At 49.7% G+C, this 25,315-nt stretch overlaps 1 pseudogene; it reads right to left on the reverse strand.

Moving 5' to 3' along the window:
* Nucleotides 1–10,046: 10,046 nt before the first annotated feature.
* On the reverse strand, nucleotides 10,047–10,716 carry LOC146810975 (E3 ubiquitin-protein ligase MYLIP pseudogene; annotated as a pseudogene).
* Between the last annotated feature and the right edge of the window lie 14,599 nt (nucleotides 10,717–25,315).

Below are 25,315 nucleotides of genomic sequence, written 5' to 3' on the forward strand. Positions count from 1 at the left end.
ACATTCCCACACACACCTTCATATTCACACCCACACACCCACAACCATCCACACCCTCGCCCCACACCATGCCCACAGACAAGAATCCAAAGTTCACAATGGAGGAGCTGGACATCCTTATCAACGAAGTCATCAGAGTCGAGCCACAGCTCTTTGGAACATTGGTCAGACAGACCAGCATAGCCGAAAAATCACGCCTGTGGCAGAGGATCGTCGATAGGGTGAATGTTGTTGCACCCATCAGAAGGACCAGGAATGAATGCCAAGCCAGGTGGTACTATCTGCGGAGGGCAGTCAAGCGGAAAATGAACGAGGACTACGCCCAGAGCAACATCACTGGAGGTGGGCTGCCCCGCAGACCGATACATTACCATCCCTGGGAGGAGAAGGTGATGACCCTGCTTCTGCCGGTGGAAGTACATGGACTTCAAGGAGTTGCAGAGCCTGGTGAGTACACAAACAACTTACGTAACATGGGGGTAATGGCATCCACACCTCAACTACACCAAATGCATGCAACTACCACCAAGCCCTCACCGGACACAACCACACTCAAAAACAACGCTCATGCCACTAACATGTGTATGTCCCATTCACAAAACAAGGCCATGCCATGTCCCAGGCTACACGAAGCACTAACCAAAGACTGGATGTCCGGGATGCTGGGAGGGTGGGGCTCACAAAACACATTGTTCAACTCTGAATCAGACACCATTGCCCTCAGCCCATATGGCCCAGGTACATACCCATGCACCATGCTCTATGCACAGGGACTGGCAAAGTACTGACAAGGTAGCTGACACTTGGCCCTGCTGTAGGCAGCACAAGGCCCTCCTGTGACCACTGCAAACTCAAACACCAACACAACAAGCTCAGATATCTAGAACAGGAACTCACACTCACTCTCATGGCAGCATGCTCCATGGGGGGACAGATACATCACCTGGGAAACCCACTGCCACATCACACTGCACCCACCAGCAGGCCCTGTCACACACACCCCTTACACAAGCACACACCCCCGGGGCAGGCAATCGATTTACCCACTCTCACAATGGACATGTGACACAACAAGATCAATCCATAGCCAAAAAAGCCTCCAAGCCAGAAATCTACATGTCAAACACTCAGGAGAACATATCAATCTGTCCCCCACAACATACCCATCCACAAGTGAACATTGAGGAGAATGCTAGGCACATACAACTACCTGGAGGAACTGTGCCAACTTGAATATGTATGAAGCATGGATGTCGCATGAAACAGCATCAACATTGTCTCTCTCTCACACACAGGGCAACCTCATGGATCTCCCCCCAACAATGGGGGGGAAGAATCACAGTCCCAGGCTCGGGAGGAACCTGAGCCCACCGGCAGCGATGCCTCTCAACACTCCGCGGATGACCCCAACCCACCTGGACCCTCTGGTGTCCAAGCCCCTGCAGCACCTGCTTCAGGATCATCTGTGCCAACCACCACCCCCATTCCTGCCACATCCCACGAGACACCCAGGAGCCCTGCCCGCACTGAACAACTGAACCAGTCTGACCTGGAGGGACAAGGTTCGCCGGGCACCCAGGAGAAGGCAGACAACCCCGCAACTGCCATCCCTCAGGAGTCCTGTAGACCCGATGTGCCCACAACGGCAGGCCAGGCTCGTGTGGGCAGGGGTGGTGGGAGTGGAGGCAGGCGGAGGCGAGAACCTGACCAGCCATCTGAAGGGACCGGTATGTCACACATACGCAACATCATGGAGGCATACCGGCGTGACACCAGGGCCATCAGCCAGGTAGTGGAGACCCTCACAGAGATTAAGAACCAGCAGGCCGAGCAACACGCCAGTCAACAAAAACACCAAGGACGGATGGAGGCAAGACTGGCTGAGCTCCTGGCGGTGCAAACGGACATAAGCCGTTCACTCCGTCAGATCGCCGACAACATGGGCAACCCTCCCTGTGCCACCAGGCGAAGACCACCACCAGCCACAGGGAGGGAGGAGGAGGAGGATTCGTCTGACGGAGCGTCCCAAGCATCGTCAAGGCCTGCATCTGAGGGTCCCGCGAGGAAGGTGGATCATCCACGGAAAAGACCGTGAGAGGCAGCGGACCATCCACATCTCCCAGGTCACCTGGCCTGGCACCTGTCCTTCATGCGCAACAGCATCACCTCATTCACTGACATTCTCTGCCACATGGACTTGCTGGTCACTGTCTGACCAATGATGACAAACAATGTGTTCTGGACTCTGATGACTTCAAATGCCAAGGATCCCATCTCCCCCTGTGAACTTTGGATTCTAGGCACACTGTATAGCACCTATTTTTTCCCACAAAACACGCCCCCCACCGAGAATAAAAGTAAATTTCTTTAATTAGATGTTGCAGTCATTTTGCATGAGTCCACAACATACGTGTGGGGAAATGTCAAACTATGCCTGAGTGTTGAACTAACTCCAGCCATCCATACCCTGGGATCTGAGTCCGGTACAGGACACACATGGGTCACAATGTATCATCCAAAACAGACATGGAGCACAATACTCACCCGTGATGGCCTCAAGCTGCTGAGGGGGGCTTGCAGTGCAATACTGTGCGGACAGACCATTTTGGAAGAGTATCATTAAGGCGTAGAGGTCATGGCTCATGTGGAGGTTCCCGGGGAGGGAGTTCCAGGTATGTTTGGCCAGGTGGGAGAACTATGTCCTGCATGTTGGAGTTCGGTGGATGTGAATAATGGTGGCCAGGGCAAGGTTGGATGCATGGAGTTGGCCCAAAGGGGTCTTGGATGACAGACATCCAAGGCTGATTTGGGGTCTGGGAATGTGGACTGCCTCCTGAGTGTGGGTGAGGAGTCTGAAGGTCATCCTGCAGCAGACAGTGATCCATTGCAGCTATCTCAGGTGGACAGTGATGTGGCTGGGGCACGGGATGTTGAAGCTGAGGGGTGCAGATGCACCCTGGATATGGACAAGTTTTCCGGGAGTTTGGCTGTACTTGCTCCGTAGAGGGCGGGGCTGTAGTTGACACGGCTGGTGTCGTGGACCTGGGGGACGGTCTGTCCTTGGAGTGGATCTATCTGTGGATCATATGCATCATGCAGAGGGTGTTGCAGCATGAGGTACAGATGCTGGTGAGTTGCATGGCAATTGTGAGCGATGAGTCCATGATGCACACCATCTTGTGTGCGTGGCCACTGGGTGCTGGTGCAGTGCCCTGGTGGGTGGGACACAAGGAGTTGACCCAGCTGTAAGGGGACAATCCTCAGATGATTACCTCAGTCCTGGCCAAGTTCAGCCTCAGGTGGCTGATGTTCAGCCATTCATCAACGGACCTCATGCTTTCTTGAAGGTTGGAACTGGCAATGGCTGTGTCTTTGGTGAGGGTGAGGAGCATGATGATGAGGTTGTGTGCGCATGTGATGGTGGAGAGGGGGGTCATGGACACATTGAAGATTGACACGCTGAGAGATGAGCCCTGGGCTATGTGCCAGATAACGCCACTGTACCACATGCTTATGGCTTGAGTCCCACTCCCATGGCCTTGCTGGTGAGCTACTTGGTGATTTCATCCTGGTCCATCCCCTGGTTACCAGTGTTGGAGATGTGTGAGCTGACAGTGTGTGAGCACATCGTGTATAATGCTGTGGAGAGGTCAAGGGGGGTGGCCTCACCATTGTTGAGCAGGGCAAAGTTGTCGATGTTGGTGGCAGTGATGACGGTTGCAGTGGGGTGATTACTCTGGAAGATGGTCTTGTGCAGGTTACCTGGAGCCTTTTGCGTGGAGGAAGTTTGTCAGTTGCACGTTGAATGTCTTCCTGATGACATGTGCCGGCTAGGTAAGCACGGTGATGTTCCTTGAGAGCCTGCGTTCCTGCCGTCCCATTGTCTAAGCAGGGCCTGGGTCACTGCACGCCTCTATTTACCATGGAATGTGGCTAACTCCAATGATACATACATGACGTGCTGGACGGGGGCTACAAGGATGGGGAATGATGTGGTTGAGATGTTGTGTGGGAAGGGGCCTGTTGGAGATCCCCAGGGGATGTTGCACATGAGCCGGGTGTTGTATCTCCTGATGATGGAAGTCCAAAACCTGTGTGGGGTTGGTCCCGCGTATAATAGTGTGTTCTGCCTCTGTGTGCCAAGGCTTGCGTGTATGTTCATGAGCTTGCAGTGGTAGAAAGTTGCAAGGGATTGGCTCAGCCTTGCAAGGGTGGGGTGTCTTTTGGATGGAGAGCTGATGTCAGTGCACTCACAATGCTGATGAGCTCCTTGATGTCGTGCGGTTTTTTGGCCTCGGCCCCATCTGAAGGATCTCCAATTGTCCTTGCTGATGATATGATGATGGCTGTGTGTGCCGTTTTTCAGGGTTGCAAGGCCACTGATGGTTATTTGTGTTGCAAGCTGTGCACAAGAGTACTGCTAGACGTGTATGAGTCCAGTAGGTCTGCCTTGTCCCAGGTGGCTTAATTGTTGATGTGCGTCACAGGAAAGTCCGTCAACGTGGCTAGATTGTTGGATCAGTTGCGGATCCAGTGTGTGAGGTTGCAGGGTGTGGCGGCAGTGTTGGTTCCAGTGTCCCACACAGGATGTCTGGGTTGACTTACATCAAGCATCTTTGGGGGATTGGTAGCGGGGTGTGTGGCAGTGTGTGTTTGTCGGAGACGTGGATGCTAATGTGGATGGACCAATGATGGATGATGGTGTGGTTCTCATCCAGCCAGAAGTTCCTGGCCCACAGCCACATGTATCCTGTGGATGTGAGGGTGTGCGTGAAGATGGAAGTGTTGATGGCTTTGCGGAATTGTGGATGTAGGCCTGGAGATCTGTAGATGAGTGTTACTCTGAGGGTTTGCAGGGGTTTTGTGCCAAACCGGATTTGTGACCCTGAGTGCGTACTTGGGAATAGATATCAATTCATCCTCCGGGATTGTTAGTGCCATCCCTGCGGGTGCTCTTGTATCCGTCTGAGATGGCAGATGAAGAAGTTGTGTGCTGAGGATGCTTTTATCCAGGTCACTGTCATGAAGGTGATGTGTGGGCCTGTTGTGTTGAGGAGGTAACAGAGTCCAATGGTGTGCTGTTGGACGGAGCCGGTGTGGAGTAGGAGGGACATGACCTGGTTGGTGTGACAGGGCCTGGAAGGCGGGGCAGCGCTGTGTAGGCAGTTGGAGTTGCACACTCAGCATGCGAAGGTGTCGTGTGTGTGCTTATGGTATGCCTGAGAGCAGGCGGTTGATTTTCGGTTGGACATTGCTTGGAGGGTGGCTGCAACATGAGACTGTTGTGTGATGTGGGTCATGCAAGGACATGAGGGTCGTGCAATGTGCACATTGCATGCGCTAACGGTCCTGCTTTTGGCACCGCGTGGCCGCAACAGTGGCACAGACAAGCTGATGACAGCCTTATGAATGGGTGGAGGGAAGAAGGGAGGAGCATCTTGGAGGCGTGTGGGTTGCAGAATCCGGGAACTTGGTGGGCCCTTGCTGCAGGGGCCGCAGCAGCAGGCAGCATGTACTGGAAACTAGGCCGAAAGTAGCACACAAAGACAAGGATGTCAGAAAGGACAACTGCAACAGGTGTACATAAAGGAAGGAGTGTCAGGTTACTCATGGCTCACCCAGAGAAAATGTATGAACAATCACCAAAGATGACTGACACATGGTCATGAAATAGAAGGCCGAGCTGCGCACAGGAGACACACCCTCAGCAGGCGTTGACGGCCCGTTGGGGGGAGCAACCTGCCCAAATACATACACAACCATGGAATTCATGCACAATAGAGATCATTAGCCATGAAGAACTGCATCCATGTTGCCGAACTACACATACACTCATATGCACAATCTTTGACAACTATGCCAGAGATGACGCATGCAAAGTGGCAAGAGACCTGCATTGACAGAGATGAGGCACTTTGGAGGGTGAAGAACACCTTTATTACTCAAGCTCACACTAAGGGAAATGCATCAATATGAACAGACTCACAGGTCATTTGACTGAACATGTGGGACCTACGCCGGACACCCCCTTCACAACACGGATGTTGTAAATCCAAATGAACTGGCACACAAGCTAAGGGGATGAGCCAAACACCTCCTGCTGCACACGGAGAGGCTGCAATTCCCCATTGAGCCAGTTATGGGGATGTCCCACACTATGTCCACCCGTAGCATCCCGTATGTTTCAGAGGGAAGTTTTACACACTTTGATGCCTTCATCAGAATCCAAAATCCATTACAGATGACTGTCACGAAGGGTGACTATCAATTCATTGGAGTCATGCTACATGTTATGTGCCCCATGGTGAGTCAACATGTATGCATGGTAACACAACATGCACAGAAGCAGTCCCCACACATTCCATCACGTACCACCCCCAAAATGCCTTGCTGCAATCCTTACCCAAAATGACATTTCCCCATGTCCGTGCATGGAACGCTGATTCAGCATACGTTGCAATACTCATGAGGAATAGCAGGAGGACAACAATGACACGAGCAGACAACATGCGCAAGAACCTGGGAATGACAAACACACAAGAAGTCAGCTAAAAGATTTATCCCCGCATACATGGTCATATACTAAACATGAACAATGTTGTCCCCATGCTAATTTAAAAGTAAGTGTCTCTCCTAAAATGCGTGGAATGACATCATCACTCGAGTGACACATCAGAACACACATCTAAGTCACTTAGCATACAGTCATCTGGACACACACATTGCAACACATGCCACCCAAGGCTACAAGCGTGCACACTCAGACCCAGTGACTCACCATTATGAGAAGAAGTTGCGTATGAGCTGACTCCGGATATCCTCCTCCTCACTTGCCTCGTGACCAAGCCCTTCATCCTCCATGGGTGGATGTTCCTGCTCATCCTGCTCCACGATGAATGGCACTGCCTTCTCCACTGCCATGTTGTGCAGCATGCAGCACACAAGGAAGATTTTGCAGACCTTCGCCGGTGCATATGGGAGGGACCCGCCTGTCTTGTGAAGGCACCGAAATCGGCTCTTCAGGAGGCCAAACGTCCTCTCAATCACTCGTCTGGTCTGCCTGTGTGCATTGTTGTACCGGTGATCTGCAGCTGATCTTGGGTTGCGGAGAGGTGTCATCAGCCATGGCATGTTGGGATAGCCAGAGTCCCCTACATGGAAACATCATGTAAAAAGTGGGTCAGGAGATGCCGTAAGAGCCAAAGATACCACAACACACAGGACAAACAGAGTATACCCACCAACAAGACATGCTCATTCGTTGTGCAGCCGCAGCATCATTTGTGGCACCCTGCTACGCCTCATGATGTAGGCATCGTGTGCTGACCCTGGAAAACGTGCACAGGCATGGGAAATCAGCATGTTAGCAAGACACACCACAAGGGCATTTATAGAGTGGTAATGTTTATGGTTGCGATAGGCTACCTCCTGTGCCTGTGGTGGTACCAAAGCCACATGTGTCCCATCAATGGACCCAATGACAGGGGGCATCCCTCCCAGGGCATAGAAATCACCCTTGACACCTGTCAACTCCTCAGGAGTAGGAAAATGGATGAATTCATCAAGGTGCTCCAACATGGCTGCCAAAACATCACGCAGGACACGGCTGAACATTGTCTGTGACATGCCACCAACATCAGCTATGGTGAATTGAAACGTACCTGTGGCAAAAAAATGTAGGGCTGCCATCACCTTCATCTTGGGGGTCAGCGCAGTAGGATACCTGTGTCGCAGTTGGAGGTGTGGTGCCAGCTTGTCGGTCAAGTCCTCAAACAACCGTTGAGTGAATCTGTAACGTCGGATGCAGGCACGTTCCCTCATGGTACCCAAGTCTGGCATTGGTCGGGGGACAGGCGGTGCCCTGCAGAAAATTGTATTGAATAACGGAGATTGAGAGCATAACAACATCAATGTCAATGAACAGAGCACATGCTAAACTGCTACTACACATCAGCTAAATACAGAGTCTGGTCTGTGCAATACATCCAGGACACGTATGCCAGCTTGGTGATACTCCTACGAAAAGCCAGATACACCCGTTGATTGGCAAGTCTACATGACATGCCCTGAAACGATCTGAGGGCCAGTCTGAGTGAACAGCCAGAGACATCACAGGAGTGACATACATCCACATAGCTGCTTTTAAAGGATGTCATCTCATACAGACAGCTGACAGCAAGCTAGATGCACAGGTCACATGGAATGTCAAATGTACAGATCAAACACATTGCGATGAAGGGGTACACGTGAAAAACAGACATTGAGACGACACAGAGATGTCCTCATGAAAATATCATGTCCGATGCATACAGACCCTGCTTACGTGGGAATCCACATGTGGCATGGTGTGCGTAGATGAGTGCCATGCCCATGTCCACACAGACACATGTTGGATGCAGCAACAGCAGATGTAGTTGACATAACACTAACAGCAAGCTCATGGGAACACATGACACGCACATGACATAGTCACATCACTATAGTAGTGGTGCCACGTGGTACGGACCGTACACACGCTCTCAGAGCGTGTGTATGGTCCGTATCACTATAGTAGTGGTCCCGTAAGTGTACGTGCGGTACGGACCGTACACACGCTCTCAGAGCGTGTGTACGGTCCATATCACTATAGTAGTGGTGCCATACGAGTACGCGTGGTACGGGCCGTACACACGCTCTCAGAGCGTGTGTACGGTCCGTATCACTATAGTAGTGGTGCCGCGTGGTACGGCCCATACACACGCTCTGAGAGCGTGTGTACGGTCCGTACCACGCGTACCCCTACAGCACCACTACAATGGTGATATGGACCATACACACACTCTCAGAGCGTGTTTACGGTACGTACCACGCGTACCCCTACGGCACCACTACAATAGGGATACGGACCGTACACACGCTCTGAGAGCATGTGTACGGTCCGTACCACGCGTACCCCTACGGCACCACTACAATAGGGATACGGACCGTACTCACGCTCTAAGAGCGTGTGTATGGTCCGTACCACGCGTACCCCTACGGCACCACTACTATAGTGATATGGCCCGTACCCACGCTATGGATGTGTGAGTAAGGTGCGTATCACTATTGTAGTGTTACCGTAGGGGTACGCGTACACGTCCACTTCCGTTGTTGCGTGACGCAGGGATTTGTGGACACGCCCCCCGGCGTGACCAGACCCTGGAGGTAATGTATGTCCTCAATATTTTAGGTTTTAATTTGGGTAGGGGGTATGTTTCCTGCCCCTCACCCCCCCTGGGCCCCTGGGTGTTGTTCTCAACTTCTGCGGCGTGTGCGTCGGGTTCTGTGCACCAGGTCATAGGCTAAGAGGGCCGGGATAACACGTAGGATGGGTCCATCGCTGTCCGTCGCGTACCCGGGCTCCGTTTTCGCGTCGGACTCAGTTTTCTATAGCTGTGTGGAGTGACGTAGGGATGAATCGTACTTGCTGGTCCGTAAAACGTTGCCTGACTCTGTACGGACATCGCGTACGCGCTATCCAGGATCAGACTCGTAGTTAGTTTTTAGCCGTACGGTGTTTTGTTTGTACGAATCGTACGGAAATGCTATTTCTGTACGAATCGTACCTGCTGGATTGTACGGTGGATTTCCTGGGTACGAGTCGTACGGAGAATACGCTCCGTACGACGAATCGTACCAGGGTTTTACAGGATTGGAATCAGCACCTATATGTATTACTTATAATTTTAAATATGTTTTTAACTATGTTTATTTTAAATATATGTATTATTATTTTTTTTACATTATTTTTAAACATTCAAAAAACTATATATATTTAACAACAATATTTTTGACAACGATATTTTTTTCTCAATATTTTTGTACTTACCATAATGTAGATATGACTTTGATGTTTTTGACATCGATATTCCGCCTCCGATATTTTTGACGTCGATATTTTTGACGTCGATATTCTGTCAGAGATTCGTCTCATATATCCAGGCTAGGGTAAAATAACACACGAAAGTGGGTTAAAATGGTGGTAGTCGAAGGTCATCATAGGGTGCCAAACCAAAAGAGTGGCTCTTTCAATACACAATGCTAATGTTGTCTTTCAGGAACAAAGACATCAAGTGGCTGTTCAGGTCTCTGCTGTGCTCCATCATGATGTCATTCGTTACGGTGCTGCATCTGTAAAAGGCATGGGCCTCTGTTATTGCTCTGTAGAATCCACTCACGGCCCATGTGATTATCATTGAAGAGGAGCACAATATTCATGCCAGTATCCTTTGTGACAGTCGGGTAGACGTTCTTGCGGGACTGGGTCACCGTCTGGATTACAGGATATGTAATTCCGTTAATAGGGTTAAAATCTTCTTTACAGGCAGATACACCTTCGTGTCCAAAGCAGATAATCAATTTCTGCCCTTCATTGTCCCTCACAGAATGCCATTCAATCCCAAAGTTCTCCAGCGTTGAAGTGATCTGAAGGACCTCGTACTCAGCAGAAGCCTTGCTCACCCCTTCCAGCACCTTGTGTTTTGCAATGATACAGTTTAAAGAGGCGGTGTCAAGCTCCTTCCCAAACAGCTTGAGGTAGCAGTACTTGGCAGTATTCTGGTTGTAATCCTCAAACTTCATCTGTGTCATCAATACACTGAGCCTCACTGCCTGTTCCGGGGAACACTGAAGACTGCCTGCCAACAAATTGTCTTTTACGTTCAAGAAAAACAGATGCCTGGGTCAGGCAGTTTTTTTTTTTAAATGTATTTATTTTAGAGTTTTATATAGCGTGAACTAGACCCGAGACATCGGGTATCAGAGCGTTTTACATAGCACCAGTTTCATTACAGAAGGACACTTACATTTTTTTTTTGTTAGGCCATGGGGAGATTGTGATTTGCCCAGAATCACAGGGTGTTGAGTGTTGTTGCCAAGACTCGAACCCGGCTCCCCAGCTCCCCAGCTTCCAGGTCAGCTGCTCTAGCCATAAGGCTACATCCTCTCCCAAGGATGTAGCCTTCTCGTTCGCTTTTACGTCCACCTCAACCTCCATGACCATGGCATCCAGCCTTGTAATTAAGAACAGCATGGTGGGTACTGCTGCCAGGGCTGCTCTTGTGTATGCTGCTGCCACACGGCAAATCCAGGTTGCACCAACATCAAACGTAAAGATCCCAACTGGTGCAATGTTGGCTTTTGTCTTCCTTTGTCCTCTGTATACTGTTAGGCTGAAAGGCATGGGAGCTGAGACTAAACAACTACTTCTCTAACATGTCACCTCTTCTCTCAACACGTGGGGCTGAAATTCAGACAAGCGAGGGAGACCGCACTTGTTTTTTAAATTTCTTGCTGCAAATTTGCAATTCAGTTGCAATTTTTGCAGCAACATTTTTAAAAATAGGCTTTTTGGCTCTGGTGGGGTCACCCGGGCTAGGGAGTCAGGGTATTATTACCTTGCCCCTTCACTTTTTGTATAGGAGCCAAGTCTCAAGATGGCTTCCAACACTTCCTGGTTGATGTGTTGGCAGCCAATCAGATCTGTCCAGGAGACCAGGAGGATTTGTGGAGGGGTCACGTCCCTATATATACAAATGTGTTTTTCTTTTAAAACTCTAAAACTACTTAATGGATTTACACCAAATTACACAAAGGGCGCATTCTGAACCAAGGACTACCTTTCTGCCAAACTTGGTGTAATTCCGTTCAGCAGTTTGGGCTGTAGTCGTGCCTAAAATCCTGAAAGAAATTGACATGGAAAGCACACTTTTTTTGACTCCCCCCTTTTTCTCGGCCCCAGCATGCCGGATCATCATGAAACTTTTCATGCATAACCAGAATCACAGGTGCAATATGTATGGAAAATTTCATGAAGATTTGTCATCCGGACGCCAAAGATATAGGCAAGTCAAAAAACACTTTCCCTATGGAAATATATACATATAGGTAGAGAGATATAGATATATTCTCTTTTAACCTGTGGCTTTGTCAAGGTTTGTGATTATATTGTGCTGTTTTAGCATGTGGAGTTTAGTCTGTTATAGGCCATTGATGCATTTTATCATGTATTCTCAGTGCTGCTGTGCTAGAGATATTTTGTAGGAGCTGTGGATGGGTTTTAATTTATTTTATATGTGGGATATTTTGTGGCTGCATGTGCCTGTTGGTGGCTCTGGTGGTGAGTCCAGGACGATGTAGTCAAATATTGTCTTCTGATATCTGCCACCTTTTTACCCTTGTTGTTGTTCCACTATTGTGTGTATGCATGTGTTTTTGTGTGTCTGTGTGATGATTAATTAGCAATCATGTTTTTTTTACTTTTAAACTCCTTTTGATAAACCACATTGATGTTTATTGCTGTTTCGAAGCTCATGTTACTTTTGTTCAATTGTACCTTTTTAGCTATATTTCCTGATATATCTACATTGTGCTTGTGGGTACTTGTAATACTCTGGGGCGGATTCCGATTCCGGCCGCAAAACCTACCGACCGACACGGACCCGGAATGGAGACCGACCGAAACGGACTTGCGCCGTCCGACCCGTGCAGTACTATGCAACGCGTGTGAATTACAACCGACACGTACGGAATACAAGCCGTACGACCGAGCCATAGGGAAAACAGTGATTCGCCCGGAAACCGGATGCGATTAGCACAGACCGACACGCACCATGAATGAACCCGACCGACACGTATCGCGATGTCCGATCTGCGCAGTATGATACAATGCATGTAAAACCAGACCGACTCGCACGGAGCCCAAGCCGCATGACCGACACGCACAGAAAACAGGGACCTGAAGCAATAGAGATCTCCGCGACCGACGCGTATGAAACACAGAAGAAAGTCAGCGTGAAAGACCAGGAGAAGCCCGCACGAGCCAACATCAGCGTCCGTCTCGGTCAGAAGAACGTCTCCTTCATGCCTAGAAAACTCAAAGGAAAAAATACAAAAAAAGGACCAAACAAGAAACGACAAAGTCAATAAATATTTAAAAAAACTTCAAAGAAAGAAACACTCACCACTCCACCTATACAAAGGACACCAATCACTACCATGATCCTTTGCAAATTCAAGACAACAGCCAGCAGAGAACACCATCAGACAGCAACCACAGACACACTCACAACTCACCCATCACACAACTTTCACACCATTAGCACCACACCAAAAGCACTCACATATACACCTAGCAAAACCGACACTTGCCCACCCTCACTTGCACCCTCACACACATCACTCGCCACCACCACCCATCACCATTCCTCAAAGAAGAATCCAAAGTTCACAGATAGTGAGTTAGAAGAGCTGGTAGACGAGATCATCAGAGTAGAGCCACATTTGTTTGGTACATTGGTCCAAAGGACCCCCATGTCACAGAAAATAAAGATGTGGGCGAGGATTGTGGACAAGGTGAACGCACGAGCACCAGGGATGATATCCAGTACAGGTGGTATGACGTGCGCAGGAGGGTTAAGAAACTCATCGAGAAAGACCACACCTTGAGTCAGCGCACTGGCGGTGGCCCTCCTGCCAAACCAGTATACTTCAGATCCTGGAAGGAGAAGGTGCGACACATCCTACCACCATAGAGCGTCCATGGTCTAGCAGACATACTAGAGCCTGGTGAGTACACAACCAACATACTCAATATTGTGTGGCAAGGGGACAGTGAAACCATGCACCGTTAGCAAAGCCACAGTAATCAATAGATAATCATCCCAAGATGTGTATGCTAGTCAGACAAACACAATACCTGCCATCTCATAGTGACTTGTAACTGTGTCATGACATGTACAAACCTACCAACAAATAGAGCAAGGCAGTGGCACAAAGCTAAATAAACACTGTCAGACTGTTTGCCACCACAAACACACTACCTCAGAGTGCAGCTGACTGACAGGAGGGAATAGTGGGTATGCAGGTGAAGTGAGTGTATCCAAAAGCATGATGGGGTTTGTAGTCACAGATAATGCTCCCCCTTCCAATTGGCCCATCAAGACCTCTCTGAACCATGCCCACATCACAGGGAGTGGAAATTGACTGACAAGATGGCTGACACTGGGTCCTGCTGCAGGGAGCAGAAGGCCCTGGTAGGGGTTGAGTGCAAATCAGAAGCAGGACACCACTGCCTGACATCCTGAAAGACAACTTGCACGCCCTCCAATGGAAGCACGCTTCATGGTGGGATGTCTGCCGGGTGGGAAGGAGGACTGACAGCTCTGACCACACTTACCAGCATGTGTAGACACACACACCCCTCAACACAAACTCCACACAACTCACTGGGTATAATGCATTGACTCACACTGTAGTGAAATATCACCCAAAGATAAACCGCACTGGGTGCTGCTGTGTGAAGCACAGGGGCTCTCTTTGGACTTGTAGCCAAACAAATACCAGGACTTCACAGTCAGTCATCTTGCCATTGCTGTCACACTCCCTCACAGGGAATCAGAGTCAAAAGGAAGGAAGTATGATCATGCTGGGAAGGGGGTGTAGCCAAAAGCATGATGGGAGTTGCAGTCACAGACATTCCCCACCCACCCACATGGCCCAGCAAGCTCACACTGAACCATGCTCGCCTCACAGGGAGTGGGAATGGACTGACAAGATGTCTGACACTGGGCTCTGTTGTGGGGAGCACAAGGCCATGCTGGGAACTGGGCACCAACAAACACCAGGGCTGCACAATCAGCCATCTTTCCATTGCTGTCACACACCCTCACAGAGAAGCAGAGTCAAAAGGAAGGAAGTATGGGCACGCTGGGAAGGGGGGTGTAGCCAAAAGCATGATGGGAGTTGCAGTAACAGGCATTCCCCACCCACCCACATGGCCCAGCAAGCTCACACTGAACCATGCTCGCCTCACAGGGAGTGGGAATGGACTGACAAGATGTCTGACACCGGGCTCTGTTGTGGGGAGCACAAGGCCATGCTGGGAACTGGGCACCAACAAACACCAGGACTGCACAGTCAGCCATCTTTCCATTGCTGTCACACCCCCTCACAGAGAAGCAGAGTCAAAAGGAAGGAAGTATGGGCATTCTGGGAAGGGGGGTGTAGACAAAAGCATGATGGGAGTTGCAGTCACAGACATTCCCCACCCACCCACATGGCTCAACAAGCTCACACTGAACCATGCTCGCCTTACAGGGAGTGGGAATGGACTGACAAGATGTCTGACACTGGGCTCTGTTGTGGGGAGCACAAGGCCATGCTGGGAACTGGGCACCAACAAACACCAGGACTGCACAGTCAGCCATCTTTCCATTGCTGTCACACCCCCTCACAGAGAAGCAGAGTCAAAAGGAAGGAAGTATGGGCATGCTGGGAAGGGGGGTGTAGCCAAAAGCATGATGGGAGTTGCAGTCACAGACAATCCCACCCACCCACATGGCCCAGCAAGCTCACACTGAACCATGCGCACCTCACAGGAAGTGGGAATGGACTGACAAGATGTCTGACACTGGGCTCTGTTGTGGGGAGCCCAAGGCCATACTGGGAACTGGGCACCAACAAACACCAGGACTGCACAGTCAGCCATCTTTCCATTGCTGTCACACCCCCTCACAGAGAAGCAGAGTCAAAAGGAAGGAAGTATGGGCATTCTGGGAAGGGGGGTGTAGCCAAAAGCATGATGGGAGTTGCAGTCACAGACATTCCCCACCCACCCACATGGCCCAGCAAGCTCACACTGAACCATGCTCGCCTCACAGGGAGTGGGAATGGACTGACAAGATGTCCGACACTGGGCTCTGTTGTGGGGAGCACAAGGCTGTGCTGTGAACTGGGTACCAACAAACACCAGGACTGCACAGTCAGCCATCTTGCCATTGCTGTCACACCCCCTCACAGGGAAGGAGAGTCAAAAGGAAGGAAGTATGGGCATGCTGGGAAGGGGGGTGTAGCCAAAAGCATGATGGGAGTTGCAGTCACAGACAATCCCCACCCACCCACATGGCCCAGCAAGCTCACACTGAACCATGCGCACCTCACAGGGAGTGGGAATGGACTGACAAGATGTCTGACACTGGGCTCTGTTGTAGGGCGCACAAGGCCATGCTGGGAACTGTGCACCAACAAACACCAGGACTGCACTGACTGACATCCTGAAAGTTACCTGCACCCACTGCAATGGTGGCACACTTCATGATGGGATAACTGGCCTGGAGGAGAAGGAGGTCCTGACTTGAAAACAAATAACACCTATGCTGGCCATACACACATCTTCTATGCTAAAACACATTGCACACGTGGTACCAGTCACTCACAAAGATAATGCCCGGGCAAGATGTCTGACACATGGGCCTGATAAAGGATGTGGCTGAAAATCACACATATGCACTGGCCAACCCAAACACGGTCGCACACACAGCCATTGCAACCGTATGTTCAAACTCACTGTCTGGGGATGCAGTGTCCAGGGGTGCCCCCTGGCCTGGCTGTGGAGGTCTGTCTTGCAGATGACAAGTGTGGAGATCCATATATAGTACATTACACAAAACACACAGGAACTCACATATACATCATTGACAGGGGACATCTAAGAGTGAATGGAATGGACACACCAATATAGATGACACCATAGCATTGTCTCATTCACACTTGGTGATGTTATGAGCTGCATTCCACTCCTACATCGTGCTGCAACATATGCATCCTTCACACAACACACCACTCACTGACATAGACACTGTAGACACAAGGTATAACCTGGACTGCATTGGAGGAGACATGCTACTCACAGCAGCCAAACCGCAACACACACACCACCGGCTCTCACTGTCATGAGCATTGAAAAGCCAGAGTGCTTCTTTGCCCAATCCATGTCACCAAGGAGAACATTGACAAGTCAAATCACATATGCACATACAAAACTCAGCACCAGACGCATTAACGATGGTGACATCATCACTTGTATGAAATGAGATGGGAACTAGGAACACTGTAAAAGAACACTTTCTTGCAAGAGATCACTGGCACACCGGACTGTGACCATGTCATACCAATACACCAATGTGACACACAAAGACTAGCAAAATCTGCTACCACACATGCCCCAATGTTACAACATATCCTCAGTGGAATTGTACGTATGTCCTTGTTATATGTCAAATGTGTACAGGGATGACACATCTGTGTCAGCAACGTGATGGCCCTTGAGTAGTATTTACCATGTACAGCCAAACCGATACATGAGCTGGGCATGCACCCACTTCGACATGCACATTGAAATGTTTCATGTTGGCTGGGCAATGTGCCACAACAATATCAATCTCTGTCCATGACAACTTTGGACAAAGCAGTGTACAGGCACGCATCCTGACGTACAGTAGAAAATTTAATGTATGTGAACCATTGATGCCTGTAGAAACATAACTTACATTGTGTGTCTCTTCCAGGTGGTGCTGGGGACACAGCAGCAAATGAACATTCAACAGGAGCAGGCTGCCCATCATGTCCACATGGAGGCAAAGTGGGATGCACTTACTGCGATGCATTGGGACATACTCCAATGCCTCCGCCAGATAAGCACCAACATGTCCCCACCTCCCTGTGTGGCCACAGCATCTGTTGACGCAAGATCTGCCAGTGCCACAGGGAGGGAGGAAGACTCTGGTGGAGAGTCCTCTGCACCGCAGACGCCTGCACCTGAGGATCCCCCCCAAAGAAGAAGAAGGGTCGTCCAAAGAAGGACAAGTGAGACGCAGATGTCTATGCACATCCCCCAGGGCCTCTTAACCTGTTTTGGAAAAAGTTCTTTGTGAGCAAACCGTTCACCTTGTCGTATCTAACACAACTCTCCTACATGTTATGAAGAGTTCATGTTGGTCCAATGTAGCAGATGACTGTGGACTTTACTCTGGAGATTTCAGCTACCAACACTTCCAACTCTACTGTGAACTTTGGATTCAAAACCCAATGTACAGCACCCACCATGCTGTGCACTATCCTCACACATGTTTGTAAATAAACTCACCAGTACACTATACTTGCCTCTGTTGTGATTCCAACTTGTTATGTGTCATGGAGATGATGATCTGCTAAACAACACAGTACATGCCAAATACTACAGCGATGTGATCACCGTCATGTGAGTCATGGTGATGTGACACATGTGAGGGAGACACACCACTATGGCACCACAACACATACTCACCATGTCGATGTAACTCATCCTACACAATGATGTTAACCTGAAATACATTGAAATGCACAGACACAACACCTATGCACAGTCAGTGGTAACAATCCCACAGGTGAGGTAAGCAAATGTCAGTCAGATGTGGGAAGACAGACAACGCACATAACAATGCATAGCACAGGTTCATTACACATCAGCAACATGTTTATTCCACAATAGTTGCAAGGTAATTCTACGTTACAGTTGACATACGGTCATAAAGTGTCGGATAATTGAAGTCCAGGGGTGTGTGGTACATCACTTGATGGGAATTGACACCTTCCACACTGGTGTTGGATTCTGGGTGTTGGGGGTCAGTGTTGACCAAACAACAAGCAAAGTACCCTGGGAAGGACATACACAAGACACAGTCAAAAGCACAGCAGAACAGGAGAGAAATGCAATACACATGCACAAAACAGGTTAAAATAAACCTACACAGAAACAAGTTAGCAGTTCAACACTATTGTGCAGAACAGACCACCTGAAAGGACACATCACTGTACGCATCCAGTCAAGTGGCACACAGACACACTCAAACAGCAACAGAGCAGCTCCAACACATTACAGGCTACCTCAATACATTGAAATAACAACCCTGTAAACTCACATTCAGGTGAAGAAGTTGTTGATGAGCTGTGTGCGGATGTCACCCTCATCATCATCATCACTGGCATCGTGGCCCAGGCCTGGATCCTCCACAAGTGGCGGAGGTGGGTCATCGTCATCCTGGTTGAGAGGTAACTTCTTCCGCACTGCCATGTGGTATAGCATGCAGCATACAAGGATGATTTTGCACACCTTTGCTGGGTCATATGGGAGGGCCCCTCCGGTCTTGTCCAGGCAGCGGAAGCGGCTTTTCAGGAGACCAAATGTCTGCTCAATCACCCTCCTGGTCCAACCATGTGCCTCATTGTAGCACATCTCGGCTGGTGTCACAGGGTTCCTCAGCAACCACGGCATGTTGGGGTATCCGGAGTCACCTACATACAAACAATTGATCAATTAGCTGAGTTTTGAAAAAGGGTGAAATACAACATTGCCAAACACACACAATGGTAAACAGTCAGTACACACAGACAAGCCAGGCACACTGGTCTGGCATCTGTGACATCAGCGTTGCAATGCAGCTACTCCTTATGATGTAGGCATCGAGCACAGAACCGGGGAAATGTGCACACACATGTGTGATACACATGTCTGCAAGACATACCACCAGAGCATTGATGGAGTGGAAATGTTTCCTGTTCCGGTATGCCTGCTCATGTGCCCGTGGTGATACCAGGTCCACATGTGTACCATCAATAGATCCAATGACATTCGGCATCCTCCCCAGTGTATAAAAAGCCTCCTTTATTTCAGTGAGTTGACCTGGGCTGGGAAACTTGATGTACAGGTCAAGGAAATGCAATGTAACACACGACTGAACATAGGTTGCGACATACCACCAGCAGTAGCCACAGTGTACTGGAAGGTACCAGTAGCAAAGAAGTGCAGGGCTGACATCACCTTCACTTCTGGGGTCAGTGCTGTAGGGTATGTCCGCCCAGGTAGCAGATGTGGCGCCAACTGCTCCGCCAACTCCTCAACTCTTGGCCTGGTGAAGCGGTACCGTCGGATGCAGTCGCGTTCCTGCATGGTTTCAAGGTCTGGGAACGGTCTATGGACAGCTGGTGCCCTGCAATACAGAGATAAACAAAGGAAGATTGTCGATTCATCCACCCATGTGGCTATGACCAAGCAAAATATCACATGATACATCATGACAATACACAATGTACTGAGGTGTGTGCTGTTGGGTATGGACACATATGTCACCTACATGCACATTACCTGACATCTCAAGTCCACATGTCTACATAAGTTCCATGTAGTGCAATGGCCAATCATTGGGCTGTGTCACAGCACCTATGTACTGCTGTCACGTTACAAACACACACCATAGTGACAAGTGAGGCCTGATGTCTCCCAGGCATCACAGCTCTTTGACATGCAGATACCCAGGGTCCCTGTATTGCCACATAGATACTGGCATGACATGGCGTATCATGGACACGCCACAAAACAACCGTGAGTCCCACAGGCAGTGGCCACTGTTGTCTCTGCAAGCCCTACATGGACATCTCGTAGGCACACACACAACATCAATGTTGATGCACAAACCACATGGATGTGGAGACTGTCTCCCATTGGGCACATTTGATCAGCCACATCTGAGACACAACATGCACACAGAGTGTGGGTGTACATCAGAATTGTGGCTATAGGTCTCACTGTTACATACATACCATCACGCCCAGGACTCAGGGTGTATGTGACATGTCCTAAACATATCCACCCTGCAACTGTGTCTATGACTCATTACCATAACTGTACAGTTGCACATCATAGTGGTAATGTGCACAACACACAAAGGATTCTGTCCACATGAACACGTGCACAGCCTGGGAGTGGCTGCACAAAAGTGCCACACAACAAACCAAATGTTGCCCCCCAAAACAAACAGGTAATGCAGCCTTACATGCCATGGGACACAGTGTGGCACATGCTGTAGTGTGGTAGGTGTGCACCTGAGTCCCTGGCAAGTAATTGTGTGTGGAAGCCGTCAAAAAGTCACACTAATGTCAACCGACACGGGTGACTTCTACAGGGACGCATTGCACAGTTCAGGACCGAGCCGTGCGTAAGCTTAGCCATTGACTGCAATGAGAACCGACGCGGGTGACTATCATGCGTATGCATTGCACAGTTCAGGACCGAGCAGTGCGTACGCTTAGCCATTGACTGCAATGAGAACCGACGCGGGTGACTATCATGCGTACGCATTGCACAGTTCAGGACCGAGCCATGCATACGCTTAGCCATTGACTGCAATGAGAACCAATGCGGATCACTATCATGAGTACGCATTGCACAGTTCAGGACCGAGCCGTGCGTACGCTTAGCCATTGAATGCAATGAGAACTGATGTGGGTGACTATCATGCGTACGCATTGCACAGTTCAGGACTGAGCCGTGCGTACGCTTAGCAATTGCATGCAATGAGAACCGACGCGGGTGACTATCATGCGTACGCATTGCACAGTTCAGGACCGAGCCGTGCGTACGCTTAGCCATTGACTGCAATGAGAACCAATGCGGGTCACTATCATGTGTACGCATTGCACAGTTCAGGACCGAGCCGTGCGTATGCTTAGCCATTAAATGCAATGAGAACCGACGCAGGTGACTATCATGCGTACTCATTGCACAGTTCAAGACCGAGCCGTGAGTACGCTTAGCCATTGAATGCAATGAGAACCGACGCGGGTGACTATCACGCGTACGCATTGCACAGTTCAGGACCGAGCCGTGCGTAAGCTTAGCTATTGACTGCAATGAGAACAGATGCGGCTGACTATCATGCATACACGTCATGCAGGCATGGACCGAGCCCTGCGCACGCCTTGGCCATTGAATCGTATGGAGACAGGTGCGTGTGGAATTTTCAAACTAAGCGTTGAACAGTCAGTTGACCGAGCCATGTGCACCCATTGACTCTGGACTGTCATGGAGACGGATGCGGATTCAAAACTTGTATGAGTTGTGCGCTGAAAATTCAGTTGGATGCCTACAACAATGTTGCAATTACTAGGGTTTTATGAAGGTGAAGATTTGAACAATGCGGAAGCCGTGTACAAGTCGTACAATTCCATGGATTGTCCAGATTCATAGAATGCAACCGTGTTGGACCTATCACTTGGGACACATGGCACAGATTCTGCCTCTGCTGCACAGATATAATGCTGGCTGGCCCTCAGGGAGCTCACTTGCCTGCACTACATGCTACTGGACCACATCTCTGCTACCACTGCTGCTGTCTCTGCATCCTCTGGCTACTGCTATGGCACATACTCTGGAGAGGGCCCCAGCCTTCACTGAGGAGGAGAACCAGGCCCTGCTGGACGGGCTCCTTCCACAGTACAGCATGCTGTATGGGAAACAAGGGGAGCAGGTGAGTGTGCAGTCCACTGCCTTCCTAATTGTGCATGTTGTCTGACTAGCAGTACTAGCAGTGTGTACACCAGTGGCAAGCGCACTCACTTGGGGGCATATTAACAATGGCTTTATCTCTGCTTTTTTGGCTTAAAAGCCGAAGAAGCGGAGATAAAAATATCGCCCTATAAACAACAGGGTGCTATCATGCAAAATAGCATGTTAGCACCCTTTTTCACTATGCTTCCCTTTGCATCTCTAATGAGATTCAAAGTGGGCATTCCAGAGCAAAATATTAGGAGAAATGTCGCTAAGCGACATTTCTCCTATTATCAAGCTTCACGCTAACCCTGTTAGAGACAAAAAGCAGCGCTAACCACGGTTAACGCTGCTTTTTTACGTCTTCTAATTTTCAGACTTAGCTATGTGATCCAATGGCAGGTGGATTACATGGCTAAATCCACCATGGGCTATCAACAAGGATATCCCTATCCTTGTAGTTTTATCGCTGCATTACCAGCGATAACCTCCCAAAATGCCGCTATCGCTGGATTTTTTATCGCCTAGGCAGTTAGCGTTGTTAATAATGCGATAACCAGGCGATATTATCCAGCGATAGCAGGCGTTAAAAAAATAATTCTAAGCGCCCTTAGCGTTAATTTTCTTTCATCCCCCAAAGTGTGTAGGTACATGTAATGAACAGGTGTTCTGCAGCTAAAGTGCATTTGTGCAAGCTTCAACTTGCCAGGCAATGTTAACATGTAAGACATGCAGGGCATTTGTTAATTTCCATGGGTGCACTACCTGTGTAACTCATTTTCTTTTGTGATGACGACATGTATATCCAACTGTGTGCAGCACAAATCTGGGGCATGTGTGTTAATGGACTTTTAACTTTGTCATCCTCACAGGTTGATGCCCACCAGAAGCAGGAGATCTGGCTGACCATCGCCTGGGCAGTTCGATCAGTGGGGGTCTACAAGCGTCGGATCAGCAACTGCCAGAAGAGGTGGCAGGACCTTTGGGGCTGGACCTGGAGAATTGCAAGGGTCCAGCTGAAGCTGTCGCCTCCTCGCAGGAGGGGCGGACACCGGACCCTGACCCCCCACATGCTCAGGATTCTGGCGGTAGTCTTCCCGGACCTGGATGGGCAGCTAAAGGCCAGACAGCAGCAAGGAGGGGGTAAGTCCATGCCTAATCTGTGTACTATGTCTGACATGCTATTTGCAGTCTTTTGGCCTGGTCACACTTCCACATAACGCAGGTCTTGTAGTCCAGGACTCATGTCCCTCTATTGTGTGATGCACCCTCCTCATCTGATCCACAGGTGTGGACCCTACAGTCTGTGGCTTGTGTCACAACGGGAACTGTGTCCCTGCAGTAAGCTATGCTTCAGGTTCCGGACAGCATCTGTTACCGTGAATCTGTTGTGTGTTTCATGGGTGGGTCAATTGTTTACACAATGCCTGAGATCTGACATGTGATCTGTGTGTGCCCTTGATATGTGTTCCAATTGCTGGTCTGACTCGCCACATGTGCCTGGGGTATTTCAAACACACCCATGCAGCAGGGGACTCCAAATTGTGGGCCTCAGGAGCATGTATATCAAGTGTGTCACACTTGCTTAGCCACCTGACTACTATCCAGGACTATACATTGTTTCACGTAGACCTGGGCAGTCATGCCTACTCAAGGGCATTTAGAAACACTCTGTAATCCCACTCCTGTGTATCAACTTACAGGTTGTGCTTAGTGACATGTGCCTTCAGGTGTCTGCCTCTGTGTCATTGTGGTGTGGCTCCCTTTTCTGGACAACTGGGGTGTTCATGAGTTTGAGGGTCAGCAGGATATCTGAGATGTGACTATAAAAGACAAGACCTGTGTGACATATAGGTGTGTGATCACTTGACAGTGCACAGTGGTGTATGCAACTGTGAACTTCAGGCAGATGTGTTTCATGCACAGCAGACTGTGATGTGCTCATGTACAGGGAGTTGTGTTCGCAGAGACTCATATGTCTAGTTTGTATGATGTGGGGTCATCTGGGTCCGGGATATGTTGTTTGCAGGGGATGGACACGTGCACTTGTCAGCTGCAGAGTTTGCTTTACCCATGACCTATGATTGTGACACAGTGCATACTGTTGTTGTCTGGATGTCCTGCCCCTGTGACAGGAGACAGTGATGACTGACTCTCCAGGCAAGCCAGTGCCATGGCATTTAACTTGCTATGGGTGATCCGGCATTGGGGTCAAATGTGCTCCGTGCACCCCATTGTGGCATTGACTATCAGGACATGAGAACATCATAGTGTGTGTTGCTGGTATGCATCACAAGCATGTGAAATGAGACTCTGCCCATTCCTTCATCATGACACCTGTACTGAGTCAGTGGCAAGAGATGTGATGTGTGTATAGTGACATACTCCTACTTGTTCACTTGCCTGTCCAACAAAGGTGTAGGTGGTGCATGTCTGCACATTGGGGTATTAGCATCCAACATGCAACAGACATATGTGTGCAAGTCCAGGAGGGATATGAGTGCCATGGTTGATGGTGAGACTGGCAATTGGCTTATTCTAAACAGTGTGAGCACTTTGAGCAGTGTTCAGCTGATGATGCCAGGGCTTGCTCTGTAATGTCCTGTACTCACTGTGGTGTGTGCGGTCAGTGCAGGTGACTGATGTTGTTCTTTTTCTCCTAATTCTATCCAGATACATCCACAGACCAGGAGGAGCCACAGAGCCTGAATGGGACAGAAGGCAAGGAGTTGGAGGGACCAAGTGGCACGGAGGGCGAGTGGAGCCACACTGAGGAGTCCTCAGCACCTTCCACCCCAGCTGAGGGCCACAGCAGCTCGGAGGATGACTCCCTTGTGGAGGCGGGTGTCAGCAGCCACCACACCCCAGCTTGTGAGGCTGTCCCCGCCACCGCAACCACCACCACCATCACCACCCTCCCATTGGCTCCCATCCCAGAGGTCCGTGGAGGCTCCCGTGTTTGGGAGCATGTCTCCTTTGTGCCAGGCACCACACCCCCTGCCCCTGTGTCCCCTGCTGCCCTGAGTGTGGAGTCTGTGGACTTGCTTCGACAGATCCATGTTGGGCAGACATCAATGCTGAGTGTCCTCCATGCACACACCAGTCTGTTGACACAACTGGTGTCGTTTATGGAGGGCATTTCATCGGGCATGTCTG

This window comes from Triturus cristatus, chromosome 7, assembly GCF_964204655.1.
Source record: "Triturus cristatus chromosome 7, aTriCri1.1, whole genome shotgun sequence".
Classification (NCBI taxonomy): domain Eukaryota; kingdom Metazoa; phylum Chordata; class Amphibia; order Caudata; family Salamandridae; genus Triturus; species Triturus cristatus.